The sequence below is a fragment of the Podarcis tiliguerta genome (assembly GCF_965153285.1).
Source record: "Podarcis tiliguerta genome assembly, chromosome: 5".
NCBI lineage: Eukaryota > Metazoa > Chordata > Lepidosauria > Squamata > Lacertidae > Podarcis > Podarcis tiliguerta.
This window is the reverse complement of record NC_139538.1, coordinates 89,997,114-90,014,231: the sequence shown is the minus strand read 5'-3', so window position 1 is coordinate 90,014,231 and position 17,118 is coordinate 89,997,114.

Genomic DNA, 17,118 nt, shown 5'->3' with positions numbered 1-17,118 from the left:
AACAGGCTTCTGGTTTTTTAACAAAAGTGCTTTTAAACATTTCCTTTAATTCAGATAGGTAGTGTGGTTGTGCCCACTTGGCACTTGTCTGGCTCAATGTGTTCCTCCCCTCTCCGTTGGGTTTCTCTTGAAGGCACCCTGGAGATACAAAGTCCTCTATTGGCTGGGGAGCTGATGACACCCATGCCAGCAGAGGCATCATCTGGGGTGCTACGGGTGCGCCCAATGACAGAAGCCGTGCTGCCACACACACTCTGTTGCTCCCGTTCGTGACTCTCTTCCCATGTGATATTTCTGAGCACTCTCTGAGTATAAATGTTAACACCGTTGGGGAAAATTCCATGTGCAGCAATTGAACATGATTCCAGATCAGAAGCTGGGCTGAGTCTGAACAGAGTTTGGGATGCACCTAAGTTATGCCGGCTTCCTGTTTATATATTGCTAGTGATTTGTAACTGTAATCACCCCTAAAAGACCTACATTGGCTCCCAGTACATTTCCGAGCACAATTCAAAGTGTTGGTGCTGACAATTAAAGCCCTGAACGGCCTCAGCCCAGTATACCTGAAGGAGCATCTCCACCCCCATCGTTCTGCCCGGACACTGAAGTCCAGCGCCGAGGGCCTTCTGGCAGTTCCCTCGCTGTGAGAAGCCAAGTTACAGGGAACCAGGCAGAGGGCCTTCTCGGTAGTGTCACCCGCCCTGTGGAACGCCCTCCCATCAGATGTCAAAGAGATAAACAACTACCTGACAGTTAGAAGACATCTGAAGGCAGCCCTGTTTAGGGAAGTTTTTAATGTGTGACATTTTAATGTATTTTTGATCTTTGTTCGAAGCCACCCAGAGTGGCTGAGGAAACCCAGCCAGATGGGCGGGGTAATAATAACAACAACAACAACAACAACAACAACTATTATTATTATTATTATAACAAAACGATAATTCCCAACACGCTTCACAAACTGCTGTTCCCAGAATTCTTTGCGGGAAGTTATGCGTTTTAAATTTATGCTGTGGATGTGCCCTTTGTCTTAATCCTGTGTTTCGTTGACACAAAGTGGGAGAGGTGGAAATAGGACTGGGCAAAATTTCCTCCTGACCTGCAATGTACCTTAATTGTTTGTTCGTTTTTAATTTATAAACTTATGGATTGTATTAATAAATTAGAGCTACGGGGGGGGGGGAAGCGTTAAGTAGTTCTAAACCGTACTCCTGTTTCATACAATTTACAGAAGGCCACCAGAGTCTCTCAAATGTTTCTTTGCTTTGTTTTCCTTGTCTTAATTGTACAATTTCAGTAAGTTCTGACTTTACAGCAACGTACCATATCTGACTGAACCGTTGTTCAGCTGGAATTATGGGGCTGCTATCAACGGTTTGGCTGCACATAAACAAGATCCCAACTAAATTACAGTGTTCTGGTCACACATCTCCTCTAGATAACCCAAAAGACCTTGTGGAAGAATCCTTCTTATATAATAACCAATCATTTCCTGTATACATGAGATAATTCCCACCCCGCTTCCCTGAAACTTCCAGTTTTCTCACGTTTCTCAGATTAATCTTTCTTTCCAACAAAGACTGGAGCTGGAAATTTTGGGACTTTCTTTTGAGGGATAAGAAATATCCCCAGAGCTCTTTTTTGTGGAGGGAGGCGAGTAGTACAGTGGTGCTTTGATTTGCATATGTCTTGGTTTGCATACATTTTGGATTACAAGCACATCAAACCTGGAAGTGTGTTTCCCGGTTTGCAACCTTTTTTTGAATCACAACCCATTTTTTTTGGATTACGGACAAATTTTTTTTGGAGGCCCCATTGGCGAAAGCGCACCTTGGGTTACAACCTGTTTTGGTTTACAAATGGACCTCCGGAATGGATTATGGTTGTAAACCAAGGCACCATTGTACTTACAAACAACTTGCCGAAATGGACCAGTATAGGCCTTGCATTTTAGATTGACAGTTTTTGGGAACATGCTGTACAAAACTCAAAAGTATGAAACAGAGAGCGGTGATCATGATGTTGTTGTTGTTTAGTCATTTAGTCGTGTCCGACTCTTCATGACCCCCTGGACCAGAGCACGCCAGGCACTCCTGTCTTCCACTGCCTCCCGCAATTTGGTCAAACTCATGCTGGTAGCTTCGAGAACACTGTCCAACCATCTCGTCCTCTGTCGTCCCCTTCTCCTTGTGCCCTCCATCTTTCCCAACATCAGGGTCTTTTCCAGGGAGTCTTCTCGTCTCATGAGGTGGCCAAAGTATTGGAGCCTCAGCTTCACGATCTGTCCTTCCAGTGAGCACTCAGGGCTGATTTCCTTAAGAATGGAGAGGTTTGATCTTCTTGCAGTCCATGGGACTCTCAAGAGTCTCCTCCAACACCAGAATTCAAAAGCATCAGTTCTTCGGCGATCAGCCTTCTTTATGGTCCAGCTCTCACTTCCATACATCACTACTGGGAAAACCATAGCTTTAACTATACGGACCTTTGTTGGCAAGGTGATGTCTCTGCTTTTTAAGATGCTGTCTAGGTTTGTCATTACTTTTCTCCCAAGAAGCAGGCGTCTTTTAATTTCGCGGCTGCTGTCACCATCTGCAGTGGTCATGGAGCCCAAGAAAGTAAAACCTCTCACTGCCTTCATTTCTTCCCCTTCTATTTGCCAGGAGGTGATGGGACCAGTGGCCATGATCTTCGTTTTTTTGATGTTGAGCTTCAGACCATATTTTGCGCTCTCCTCTTTCACCCTCATTAAAAGGTTCTTTAATTCCTCCTCACTTTCTGCCATCAAGGTTGTGTCATATCTGAGGTTGTTGATATTTCTTCCCGCAATCTTAATTCCGGCTAGGGATTCATCCAGCCCAGCCTTTCGCATGAAGAATTCTGCATATAAGTTAAATAAGCAGGGAGACGTGCCAACTCTCCAGTCTGAAACAAAGGACCTTCAGCCTCCTTTGAAGGCACCACCTGTGCTATTCCAGGTGGGTGGCAGTAGCAGAAGGAGTGGCAGCGAGTAGCAGAGAGAAGAATTGAGGCCTGTGATAATCTCACCTCTTTCCCAGTGGGCAGTGGAGTGGCGGAAAAGGAAGTCACCCACCAGGCAGCACTCTTCTGCTGTTGCTGTGCCCAACAATCCCACACAATGGGGACAGGGAGTAGACTCAGATACATTGAGGGGCCCCATGTCGGGCCCCCGCAAAGCTGACGCTGGCCTTTGTTGATTGTAGGATTTTTTGAGCCTTGTCACATGGCAACGGATAGCAATGAAACTGCTGACCACCATTATTAAAAATGCTCCGGCAGGATATGACAAGACTACAATAGCTAGAGAGACTATATGAAGCCCTAAGCTCTCTTGACTTTTCCTGTCATGAAAGAATGGATGTGCCTGTCATCACGATTATTCTCTGACTTTTAGCTTCTTCTGTTCAGCTATTTGAACTCCAATTGAAACCGAAATAGGGATTAACCCTGCAAATCTGCGGCCTGGTATTTTCCACTGGGATGCAAGCCATCCGGCAGTGAAACTTCCTGAGAATTACTGTTGATCCCATCTATAGTTTTGTGGAGATCATTGCAATTAGAAGATGGTGTGTTGTCTATGAATTAGAGGGTGCTGGGGTGTGTGGTGTGTGTGTGTGTGTGTGTGTGTGTGTGTAACTTGTGGCTGGTTGATTATCAGAAAACCGAATCAAAAACTTCTGCTCTAACATTTCTTACACATGAAGTTAATCAAATATTGACATTCACAAATAAAAAATTATTCTCTGCCAGCACTGCCAAATATATTGTTAAACTCCAGACAAAGAACACATATCTGAGATCACATCACACCGGTTTCCAGGTCTAGAGAATGCTGAGTACACAAAGAACAAATGTGGTGGTGGTAATTGTGGTAAAAAAAACAACAAAAACAGGTGGCACAAACAGACTGGCTTCAGAACCAATATTGAAAGAGAGAATTACAGTCGCTTGCTTTTCAGAAACCTTTTAGCAGCCTTCCTAACCTTGTACCCTAATGATGTTGTTGGACTACAAGTCCCATAATTTTGTACCACTGGCCATACTGCCTGGGTCTGATGGGACTTATAATCCAAAGCAGGTTGCGGAAGGCTGCCTTTTAAGTACAGTGGCACCTCGGGTTACAGATGCTTCAGGTTACAGACTCCACTAACCCAGAAATAGTACCTCGGGTTAAGAACTTTGCTTCAGGATGAGAACAGAAATCACCTGGTGGCAACAGCGGGAGGCCCCATTAAGCTAAAGTGGTACCTCAGGTTAAGAACAGTTTCAGGTTAAGAACTGACCTCCAGAACGAATTAAGTTCTTAACCCGAGGTATCACTGTATTCTGCCTCATGTCTCCAGACACAAATAGCCAGTGGGCTTTTTTTCGGGGGGGGGGAATGTTTGGGGTACAGTGGTACCTCAGGTTAAGTATTTAATTCGTTCTGGAGGTCTGTTCTTAACCTGAAACTGTTCTTAACCTGAAGCACCACTTTAGCTAACGGGGCCTCCTGCTGCTGCCGCGCCGCCGGAGCACAATTTCTATTCTCATCCTGAAGCAAAGTTCTTAACCCAAGGTAATATTTCTGGATTAGCGAAGTCTGTAACCTGAAGCGTATTTAACCTGAAGCGTATGTAACCCAAGGTACCACTGTACTCTCATTTTGACTCGAGAAAATCACCATTTTGTAGTTCAAATCGGGGAAAATAAATACAGTAAATGGACAAAAGTACAAGAGATTCCCAAAATTTTTAGGAGTATGCATACCCCTGTGTCCCCCCCAGAAAAAAGCACAGCAAATAGCCATCATAACACAGGAAGGTGCCCTAGGCCTAGTAACATTATCAGTCCTGTCTGCACTGATCAACAGTAACTCCCCAGGGTTTGGGGCAGAAGATCTGTTCCAGTCCTAAAAAGTGAGAGTGTAACAACCTCAATATGTCAACACATCCATATCCTTAATTTCTGGCAATTGGATTTGGGTTTAAACCTCTCTTCGTGTTTCACGAAAGAATATTGGTGTTTTGTCTATTTCCCTTTCCTTAGCACATCAGAATGCCTGTGTGCAGCCTGATACTCTGTGAGTACGCTTGTGAGGTAGGGCTGGATTCAATGAAACAGAGGTGCTAGCAGAAGCCAGTGCAATGAGTCCCAGTAGCATATACCGTATTTTTCGCTCCATAGGGCACACCTGACCATAGGGCGCACCTAGTTTTCAGAGGGGGGAATCAAGGGAAAAAACATGATTCCCCTCTCCCAGACCTTCTCCCTGCTTTTGCGGGAGGTGGGGGAATTCCCCCATCTCCCGCAAAAGCCCACAGGAGCCACACACCCTTTAAGGAGCGCACGGCTTCTGCGGGCTTTTCTACGAGGAGGGAGAAAGGACTGACGCGGCCAGTAAGTCCCTTGTCCCTCCTCGGGGAAAAGCCCCCAAGAGCAGCACACTCTTTAAAGGGTGCGTGGCTCCTGCGGGCTTTTCTACGAGGTGGGGGAATTCACCCACCTCCCACAGAAGCCGTGCGCTCTTTAAAGGGGCTGCGTGGCTTCTGCTGGCTTTTCTAGGAGGTGGGGGAATTCCCTTGCTTTTTAGGAGGGAAAAGGTGTGTCCTATAGAGCGAAAAATACGGTGCTCCACTCCTTCCCTGGGTGCTACACAAATTTGCTTGAGCATAGAAGCCCCAGAACACTGCATGGGGATGAGCAGAGATCATGCTATCGGACAAGCAGAAATTCTTAATCTGATGGAAGAATTGTACCAATGCGAACAGCCAGTATAATCTTATTTGTTCTCTGAAACAGCAGAATATTTTCTCTCTTGTTGCAGTTATTTCAAATGGAGGAAGGAAAACCAACCCATCCCATCCCCTGTCATAATTTATGGTTGTTTTTCCTGGATATTATTGGTTCATCTTAGCCATGATTTCTACCAGTTTTCAGCCACTGAAATTCCTCGGGATATTTCTGCAAAAGCTGCTTGGCTAAAGGCTACCCTATTCCAAAGCTAGGATCTTATTACAGCACCAGTAGTACAGCCAAAAACATTTACCACAGATATTCTAAACCTCAACGTGATTATGGTATCAATGGGAAAGTCACCAGGGCTCAGATGGCTTTCAGACTTCCATACTTGGACAGCAAGGATAAATACTCCTCCAAAAATATCAAAAATATGTCCATGCTTATGAAATTGAATCTGCCTCTATCAAAGTAGGGCAATAATGACAATGTATGGAGTATAGTTAGCATGGGTCAGAGGACAGTGTCTGGGAATAACACAAACAATGAGCTACTCCTGCTTGTTTTTTCCTGCTGCCACTCCTGAGTTCTAGGTGGGGGTGATCAGCATTCCTTTCTCTGATTGCTTTGTTGTCGTTTAGTCGTTTAGTCGTGTCCGACTCTTCGTGACCCCCTGGACCAGAGCACGCCAGGCACTTCTGTCTTCCACTGCCTCCCACAGTTTGGTCAAACTCATGCTGGTAGCTTCGAGAACACTGTCCAACCGTCCTCTGTCGTCCCCTTCTCCTTGTGCCCACCATCTTTCCCAACATCAGGGTCTTTTCCCAGGAGTCTTCTCTTCTCCTGAGGTGGCCAAAGTATTGGAGTCTCAGCTTCAGGATCTGTCTTTCCAGTGAGCACTCAGGGCTGATTTCCTTCAGAATGGACATGTTTGATCTTCTTGCAGTCCATGGGACTCTCAAGAGTCTTCTCCAGCACCAGAATTCAAAAGCATCACTTCTTCGGCGATCAGACCATAAAGAAGGCTCTGATTAAGTGATTAAGTATCCTTAGGAATAGCAGCTTCTCGCTTCTGCCCTAAAACACACTGCCTACACATTTTGTTTTCTAACTTTCTTCATAAATGTCCAGTTGACCCGCCTTTTTAAAATAAAAGCTGAGAGTCCATTGCCCCCTGCTTGCTTGGGGAGCAGTGTGTACCTCCATGAATGGCCTGACCATCAGATCTGAACTACATGTGGGGCTTCTGGTCCAAATAAATAATCTGTTTATGGAAGCAGTTTCTACATGCAAACCTCCCTTGCTGAATCAGGGAGAATGTTGCTACAAAGGCATAAATTGGTTGTTGTTGTTTTTTTAATTTTTATTAAAGATTTTCTTGTTTTACAGAAGTAAGCGTAATGTCTCTCGTATTTTTTCCGTGTAACGTTTTTACAAATCCGTTTCATTTGTTGAGATATTAGGGGGAGAAAAAAAGAGAAGGGGTGGAGGGAGGGAAGATGGGTGGGGGTGGGGTCGGGCGGTGATGTTTCTATTTTGCTTAATGTAGGTAGGGTTTGGTGTCAGCGTTGCTTGTGCTGTTCACTTGTGTTCCTTTGGTGGTGAGAGAGGTTGGGGTTGGCCTAGGGTGTGGTTGTTTGTTTGTGATTGGCTGTGGTGATCTTTGTTTTCGTGTGTGAGTGGGGTGAGTGGGTGTTTTGGATCAGGTTAGCCATATTGATTTGTATGCTGTTGGTGGGTTATTGTCATTGTCTTGTTGGGCTGTGTATGTGATAAAGGGCGTCTTCTTCTGTTTGTCCCCGTGTCAGTTTCAGTTTATTGGTTAATTTTTCTAGTAGGGCTGTTTCCCATACTATTTGGTACCATTGGTCCATGCTTACTCCTGACACGTCTCTCCAGTGTCTTGTTATGGTGTTTCTGGCTGCTGAAAGTAGGTGGGTTATGAGTTCTTTGTGGTGTAAATGGGCATTGTTGTCTTGGAAGATGTTTAGTAGGGCCAATTCTGGGGTGGTGTCTAATACTTGCTTAGTTATTTTACATATTTCTCGTATGGCTGTTGTCCAGAATAGTTGGATTTTGGGGCACTCCCACCACATGTGGAGGTATGTGCCTGTGGAGGTGGCATAAATTGGTTGTTGAGATTCCTGCATCACAGATGGTTGGACCAGATGCCCTCAGGGGCACCTTCCAAAAAGGCCTTTTTTCAGCTGGAACTTGCTAGAAGTCAGTTCTGGCCCCTCTCAGCTGGGCACCATTGCCATTACAAGAGAACAAGGGAGACGTTCATTGTGAGTTCCGACACTTCTTTTTCTAGATATTTAGCACTGCTTCCAGCTCTACAATTCTATGTTTCTATGAAATGTTTACCAAAACATTACATTTAAATTCCAAGCACATCTAAAGCCTAACATAAAGTTGACTGAAATATAGACTTATGTCAACTGCCACCTGTCAGAGAATTGCTTCCTTATCTCAGGTGTTCATTATCTTAGGTAAAATTGCTTCCCTGTGCTCATTATGCAACACAAAATTCTTTTTGTGGTTAATAATGCTTTTGCTCTAGGAAAATAGACTTTGGCATTCTAGCAAGAAAAGAAAAATCATCTTGATAATCAATACTTCTCTCTAAGTAAGTGGCAGAGAATGAGCTAAGAACATGCTTTCTCTAATCACTCCCAAGCTCTTTGTCTGTCCTGACGTAAGTTTAGGGAATGGATCACATTCTTCTAGATTTCTCCATGAACGTCTGCAAGTCTGAAAATTATAAGAAGACAAGCAGAAAAGGTGGTGAAGGGTCAAAACAATCATTTGAAGACTTCTGTCTTTGTGTGTGTGTGTGTGTGTGTTTAGGACCTTTGAAGCCCTAAACGGCCTCAGCCCAGTATACCTGAAAGAGCATCTCCACCCCCATCGTTCAGGTCTGAGGGCCTTCTGGCTGTTCCCTCACTGCCAGTAGCCAAGTTACAGGGAACCAGGCAGAGGGACTTCTCGGTGGTGGCGCCCGCCCTGTGGAACGCCCTCCCACCAGATGTCAAGGAAATAAACAACTATCTGACTTTTAGAAGACATCTGAAGGCAGCCCTGTCTAGGGAATTTTCTAATGTTTGATATTTTATCGTGTTTTTAATATTCTGTTGGGAGCCGCCGAGAGTGGCAAGGGAAACCCAGCCAGATGGGCAGGGTTTAATTAATTAATCAATCAATTAATTAGTAGCAGTAGTAGTAAGAGTAGGCGTGGCGTGGCTGGTGTGCGTGCCGGGGGCGTGGTGCGCCACCTGTGGGGTGGGGTGCCCAGCGCAGGGGGGGCAGCCGTGATGCCTCCCCACCAGGATTGTGGTCCCAGGGGCGGTGCGCTCTCCCCGCCCCCCACTTCCTCCGCCAGTAAGTACCGTATTTTTCACTCTATAAGACGCACCAGACCACAAGACGCACCTAGTTTTTGGAGGAGGAAAACAAGAAAAAAGAAATTCTGAATCTCAGAAGCCAGAACAGTAAGAGGGATCTCTGCACAGTGAAAGCAGCAATCCCTCTTGCTGTTCTGGCTTCTGGGATAGCTGCGCAGCCTGCATTCGCTCCATAAGACGTACACACATTTCCCCTTACTTTTTAGGAGGGGAAAAGTGAGTCTTATAGAGCAAAAAATACGGTATTGGGAGTGCTCCTTGCCCGCCTCTTACTACTAAGATCTGACACCCGCACTCTCCTCTTTCGCTGTGATGTACCTGCTGCCATCATGTCTATTTTGGCCCTTAGTTTTCCTACTGTCTAAGATTCTCTTCCCACTGGGGTTGCAGAAAACGAACAGAATGTGCACTGTGGCAGAGAGGCGATGCACGGCAGCTGCTGTTTTGATTCTGATGCATTGATAAGACTCCTGCTGTCCACCAAATCTGAAGGCCAAAGGCCAGTGTCACCCCCCCCCCAAGAGAAGATTTCAGAAGCATTTTTACTGGGCATTGTTGGGAGTGATATAAATAGAAAAGAATGTAAGCTCTTTTTATATGCAGCAACAGCAGCAAGAATATTATTGGCCCAAAAATGGAAGCAAGAAGAATTACCGATGATTGAAGAATGGAAGATGAAGTTAATGGACTATGCAGAACTAGATAAACTAACAGGAGGGATTCGGAACCGGCGGGACCAGAAATTCACGGAAGACTGGAGTAAATTTATGGACTATTTGAAAAGTATTTGTGAAGAAGTTTTGTGAGGAGTATTATTGGAATTATTGCAAAAATGGATAAGGGGAAGGATGATTTGTTAAAAGATTTAAAGGCAATACAACGTTAAGAAATGCATAAGAAGTGGTTAAAACAGTGGATCATCAGAGGTGCTGATGGAAGTCTAAAAAGATTGTATGAGTGATAAGTTTTGTGGTACATTTTATAATTTATATGTTAAAATCTATCTATCTGTATATCTATATATATCTATATATATCTATATATATCTATATCTATATCTATATCTATCTATCTATCTATATATATATATATATGAAGATTTCAGCTGCCAATGTTCTTGGGGCCAGGAGACTGCGCACCGTGAGTAGGGCAAATGGCTTGAGTGGCAGCCTTTGCCTTCTGTCAGGGAACTGCCATCGGAGCGGGAGGCGGAGAGGAGGCTCCCAGACGATGGAGGAGAGGGTCCCAGTAGGAGGAGGGATAGCCCATCCGCTGGGGAAGGTAATCAGCGTAACACCAGTGGAGAAGGGGAGGAGATAGAGGAAGCAGAGAGGTGGCTCCAGGACTCTTCGCAGGAGACCAGCGGAGAGGGCACAAGTGCTCCTTTGCCCACACCCACCTTGCGCAGAAAGCTTTCGCGCAGGCAACGGGGGAGGAGACTGGGAGTCAAACAGCTTTTATGTTGGAAGCGGTTTAAGAAACGCCCACTGACGGATTCTGCCAGCGACTGAGGCAGCCACGGAACTTGAGGCTGTCCTGACAGAAAGGGTTCAATCAGGCAACCTAGCCAGGAGTAAAGGCAACTTACGCACAAGCAATCCCTAGAACCATTACAGCTTCTAAATATATTTAAGAGTACAGTATTTTTATTAAAAAATCCAGTCCCTAAATAATGGCAAGTGAAGCAAACGACTGTTTTTGGAAGAGGTATGTAGAACACCACCACAAGGTACTGTTGAGGCTTGCAGTATTCAGAATACACAAGCCTTGTTTTGTGGAAAACAAGACATAAAAAATACAAGCCAAAACAAATCTGTCTGGGATGCCCACAGGTTATCTGCATTTTCCAGCAGGAATAAAACCTAATGAGTGCAATTATTTATTTCTTCTAATAATGAAGAATAATTTTCATGGTAGAGATACTTGTGTGTTAATGAAATCAAGGCAGCGGGACTTGGGAAGTAAGCCCTCCATTCCACAAGATTCTGAATAATAGCGTGTGGTGCCAGTGCTGGAGCCATTCTTCTTCACTGTGGGCAAACTGAGCTGGAGGAAATCAAAACTGGCACATTTTGTTCTTATAAAGAGGCAGAAATATAGCCTGAATTTGCTTGACTGTTTTTAAATGTATTTGAAAAATTTCCCTTCCAGGAATTGACTGTGTGTCAGTTTCTGAGGGCAGTTTCTGAAGAGCGAAGCTCTTTTCTTTCTCGACAATAAGCTACTTTCAATGCATGTTATAAAAGGTTGTGAGACAAGCTAGGCCAAGTAATGGAATTCAAAGTAAGGACTGATTTTTAAGAGCCTTGTATTCACCCAGGCCTGCAAGGCGTTGTCGGGCTCCATTTTAAATAAGGCTGCTCCCACAAATGCAGATCAGAAACCACATGTACGCACTGTTGCTTCAGTCTCAAAAAGAGCACATTATTGGGAAATATCGGTAGAAGGAGATACTATCAAAGGGACATTCTGAAGAACTTGCGACAACTTTGTTTTGTTAGCTGCAGGGATGCTACACAAAAAGAAATCGATATCACAAACTGTTCTCTCTTGTTTGACCTTCTTCTCCCAACAAGTTACCGTATTTTTCGCTCTGTAAGATGCACCAGACCACAAGACGCACCTAGTTTTTGGAGGAGGAAAACAAGAAAAAATATATTCTGAGTCTCAGAAGCCAGAACAGCAAGAGGGATCGCAGCGCAGCGAAAGCAGCAATCCCTCTTGCTGTTCTGGCTTCTGGGATAGCTGCGCAGCATGCATTCGCTCCATAAGACGCACACACATTTCCCCTTACTTTTTAGGAGGGGAAAAGTGAGTCTTATAGAGCAAAAAACATGGTACTTTTTCTGTTCTTTATTAGATCAAAACTGTGGGTGCTGAACAGAATCAATGTAGTCAGGGTTATTTTTTGTTGTGGTATCATTCCAAACCTGGAAGAATCTTTGGAAATCTTATAATGTGCTTGTCTGCCTGCCTGTCCGTTTTGTGTAAGCCGGTTACTTCTCTGCTGTAATTTACTCTTTAATGCAGAGCTTCTGTATTCTCTGAGACAACAGTCCTGGAGTATTTAAATTCCAATTGAGTAGTCCTATAGTAGAGGGAGCCTGCAGTTAGAGCAACAGGGACAATGGGAGCCTTGGCTAGAGCACACCAGTTCAAGGCCCCCCCAGGAAGAGAAGCAGCAAGCTTTTTTCCCCTCTTTCTCATCTCCCTAGAAATGTAAATGAAGACGATGGAGGGAGGGAGGGAGCCAGGGAAAATGGATTGAGTTGTGCTAAACACCGAGACAAGGACTGGCTACACAAAAGAACTCTTGAATAGCTGTGAAATTTGGATTTGAACCATCAGAAAGCTATTGGAATTCACACGGACGGGGCTGATTTGTCTTTTTTTCAGAGGCTGACTGCTTATATATAAAACGGAATGGTTTTCCAGATCTTTATTGAAAAAGAAGGGAGACCGTGAGAGAAAGGCCTCAAAAGTTACAGACCCACCCTTCTCAGACAAGGGTTAGTTTGAGCATAAGAGGTGGGTTTATGCAAAAAGAACTGAGTTTCACTGCTGTAATTGGCCTCGCCCGCATTCCCCCACCAACACTGAAATTATATTGTTTACAGGTAGATGTTAGGACACCTCTGTGTCCTTTCTTTGAATTAAAGGCAGTCAGCTGAAGGGGCTTTTGTCTTGTGGCTTTCTGCAATGGAATGGTCTGCTTGGGAAACCCATTAGTCACGAAAACTTCCCACCAGAGAATTATGACTTCTTATTTACAAGGGCTTTCCACTTGTCTACTCTTGCTGCTTTCGTAATGAATTTATTATTGTTCTGTTTTTGTTGTTGAACATCTTGAAATGTTGTTTTAATATCCCCTGCCAACTTAGACGTCATAATTAATTTCAGTGGGTGTACGCTGCGTAAAAGTTGGCTGAAAGCAACTCTTATTTGAGATAGATTTCCTTGAGCAGTAGACATGAGATTTGTCAGTGTCTACTTCCAAATAGTATTTAGGTCACTGTAAAACATTTCTTGAGCTGACATGTAACGGGCAGGATTAATCTGGCAGCTAGTGGGCATCTCAACTGTTGCATCTCAACTGGAATGCTATTCTGCCAAACTGGGGGAGCCACACTGAAACCTTTGCTCCAAGTTTCTACAGAGAGGGCTTCTGCGATCTTTGCAGTTTGCAGGAGAAGCTCTCCCACATACCGCAGTGATTTACTGGAAATATAAGGGATAAGGCACAACCTGTGTCAGAAGGAAAATGAATTGATACTGGTTTATATTTATTTATTGGGACGAGAGTGGCGCTGTGGGATAAACCACAGAGCCAAGGACTTGCCGATCAGAAGGCCGGCGGTTCGAATCCCCGTGACAGGGTGAGGTCCTGTTGCTCAGTCCCTGCTCCTGCCCACCTAGCAGTTCGAAAGCACGTCAAAGTGCAAGTAGATAAATAGGTACCACTCCAGCGGGAAGGTAAACGGTGTTTCTGTGCACTGCTCTGGTTCGCCAGAAGCGGCGTAGTCCTGCTGGCCACATGACCCAGAAGCTGTACACCGGCTCCCTCAGCAAGTAAAGCAAGATGAGCGCCGCAACCCCAGAGTCGGCCACGACTGGACCTAATGGTCAGGGGTCCCTTTACCTTTACCTTTATTAGTTAATGTTGTACTCATGTGACAATTTTGTCTGTATTTTTGTAATACTTGTTGTTTGAGTTGCCCGCAGTTGCTTTAGTTTTCTGTACGCTGCTTGGAAATGCTTTTCTATTTTAAGTGGTGTAGAAGTGTAAAGAAAGAAAATGACATAGGTGATCCGCCAACTGCAACATTTTCACATTCAGCAATGCAAATTGCTTGGTCTCTGCTGGTGTTTTTCTCCGTTTTCTTTTTGGTAGTACTAAAGCTTCACCCTCTCTTGGCTGCATCATGTGTCTGGTAGTTTGTTTTCAATTTCCAGAAAAAGATCTGCGGGGTGCCTGGTTTTCTCTTGCTTTTACATCATTCCTGTTTGTTTGAACTGCATGAGCAAATAGTCTCATCAGAGTCTTACACTTCTGTTGATCTTAGTTTGGCTGATGACAAGGAGGTTAAAGACCCAGATATATGTACTCTCTGCAGAGGAGGAGGAGGAAGAGGAGGAGGGATGCTGGCAGGAAGAAGAAGAAGAGTTTGGATTTGATATCCTGCCTTTCACTCCCTTTAAGGAGTCTCAAAGCGGCTAGCATTCTCCTTTCCCTTCCTCCCCCACAACAAACACTCTGTGAGGTGAGTGGGGCTGAGAGACTTCAGAGAAGTGTGACTGGCCCAAGGTCACCCAGCAGCTGCATGTGGAGGAGCGGAGACGCGAACCCGGTTCACCAGATTACGTGACTACCGCTCTTAACCACTACACCACTCTGGCTCTCACCGCAGCCCAAAGCAGGTCCACATGATTCATCCCACCTGTCCCCAGGGATAATTCACACTCGCCTTTTGCCTCACTTTTTCTTTCTTCTTTTTAATAAATTGTATTAAGAAAAATACAAAAGTTATGGAAAACACAAGAACTACCAACGGTAGAAGAATGGTAGATGAAGATGATGGACTTTATAGAGCTGGCAGGAGTGTTCTCTGAAGCAAGCAAGAAAGTTCAAACAGAAAGGCACCTCAAAACGTTTGACGATGGCAAGCCTTACTTTTGAAAACATTTGTGCTTGCCTGAATTTTGCAGAAATGTCCTTTAAGATCCAACTCGTGCTTTCTAGTATCGCCACCAAGGAGACAGATGATCTTGCAAAATTATTGAACAACTTTTGTATTTTTCTTCCCCCCCCCCAAATAATATTTATTATTTTTTCATACATAAACATAACAAAAAAAAGAATTCACAACAGTGAAAGAAAAAGAATAAAAAGAAAAGAAAAAAAGAAAAAGAAAAAAGAGTATAAAACATAAAATATATCAAATCACCACATAAATTAAAACTTAATTAATTAATTAAAATCCATCTTCATAAACATATTACTTGACTTCCTCTAGTCTCTTCCATCTGAATTTCTTAGTAATTATGTATAGCAGTTTCCAATATCATTATTTCATAAAACCATATCACAGTCATAATCATATTTCCTAACTTTTCTTATCGTGCATTTTCTTATTTATTTTTTTAATCCCAATTTAATCCTAGGCCTAATTGATTCTTTCAAGTGATTACATATCTTTAATATTACAATATTTATTCAAATAGTCTTTCAATTTCTTCCAGTCTTCTTGGTGTTCCTCTTCTTTCTGGTCGCGGATTCTCCCGGTGAGATCAGCCAGCTCCATAAAACTCCACCATCTTCATTTGCCATTCTTCTACCGTTGGTAGTTCTTGTGTTTTCCATAACTTTTGTATTTTTCTTAATAGGTATAGATATAAAGGTAAAGGTAAAGGGACCCCTGACCATTAGGTCCGGTCGTGGCCGACTCTGGGGTTGCGGCGCTCATCTCTCTTTACTGGCTGAGGGAGCCGGCGTACAGATTCCGGGTCGTGTGGCCAGCATGACTAAGCCGCTTCTGCGAACCAGAGCAGCACACGGAAATGCCGTTTACCTTCCCGCCGGAGTGGTACCTATTTATCTACTTGCACTTTGACGTGCTTTCGAACTGCTAGGTTGGCAGGAGCAGGGACCGAGCAACGGGAGCTCACCCCGTTGCGGGGATTCGAACCGCCAACCTTCTGACTGGCAAGTCCTAGGCTCTGTGGTTTAACCCACAGCGCCACCCGCGTCCATTTTTCTTAATACAATTTATTAAAAAGAAGAAAGAAAAAGTGAGGCAAAAGGCGAGTGTGAATTATCCCTGGGGACAGGTGGGATGAATCATGTGGACCTGCTTTGGGCTGCGGTGAATCACCTCTAATAATTTAGCCAGGGGAGCACCAATACAGTCATCAAGAAGGCTGTGTGTTGGGTAGACTGCGAAAGACTGAGCCGCCTTCAAAACACTAAATATAGCTCCTTCCATAGGGTTTCCATAAATTGCATCTGTGGTCACGCAAGCAAAGCTTGACACAGTCTTCTGCTGACCACTGTGTTTACGGGGTGGGTTTTAGGTCATGGCTTTTGTACAGAATCTGAAGTCAAATCTTACCAACCACAGCTAAAATGCTGTAATTTGTGTAGGGACATAATGTGTTTCAGTCTCCTTAGCTGAACTAGAATCACAGATCTTTCTTTGTACTGGCAGGATTTGAATACACACTGGAAAGTTCCTCAAACCCTCACCTCCCCCTCTGTTCCTCCTTAATTTAACAGTGCTATTCTGCTACCTATTCTATGCTGCATTCGTTTGCTTTCGGGGGGTGGGGATTTACAGAGTCCATCAATAATTCATTAATCATAATAAACCTAAGATTATGTTTCTTAACTATTCGCCATTTTCTGCGGTCATTCCTCTAGGCCATGTATGACTCCCATTCCTAATGGTTCCCTGTCATCCTGGAAAAAAGTGACAAGTGGGGTTCTCTGGGGTTCTGTCCTAGACCTGTTGCATGTCGAGGTCCCCAAGACACCCCCAATAAAACACAGTTGACACAAGATTTTAGTTTTAAGGTTTTTGGCATAATTTTGGCCACAACTTTATTGAAATTACAAGCGATGTGAGTGGTTGTTTAGGCATTGGTTGCGACTATCTGACCCCGCACGGGGACAGACTGACATTCACCCGCTTGTGAAGTCAGTAAAGGGAAATATCTGGAGAGAGAGACGGGACTGGGAACCATGCCTCACCTCTCCCCGGAATGCTCCCAGGGGCTCTTGCGTGGCCCTAGCCCCTTGACAGGGGTTCGGACAAAAGCATGGCGAGCCCTTAGGTTCCTTTAAAGGAAAACCCTTGCAGCAGCAGCAGTTTGGAGGGGCAGGCACAGCCAATCCATACCCCTCCACCAACCAACTCCTAAACCAATGCCTAACCGCAACCTTACAAGTTGTGACGATTTGCTACACAGTAGGCAAAAACCA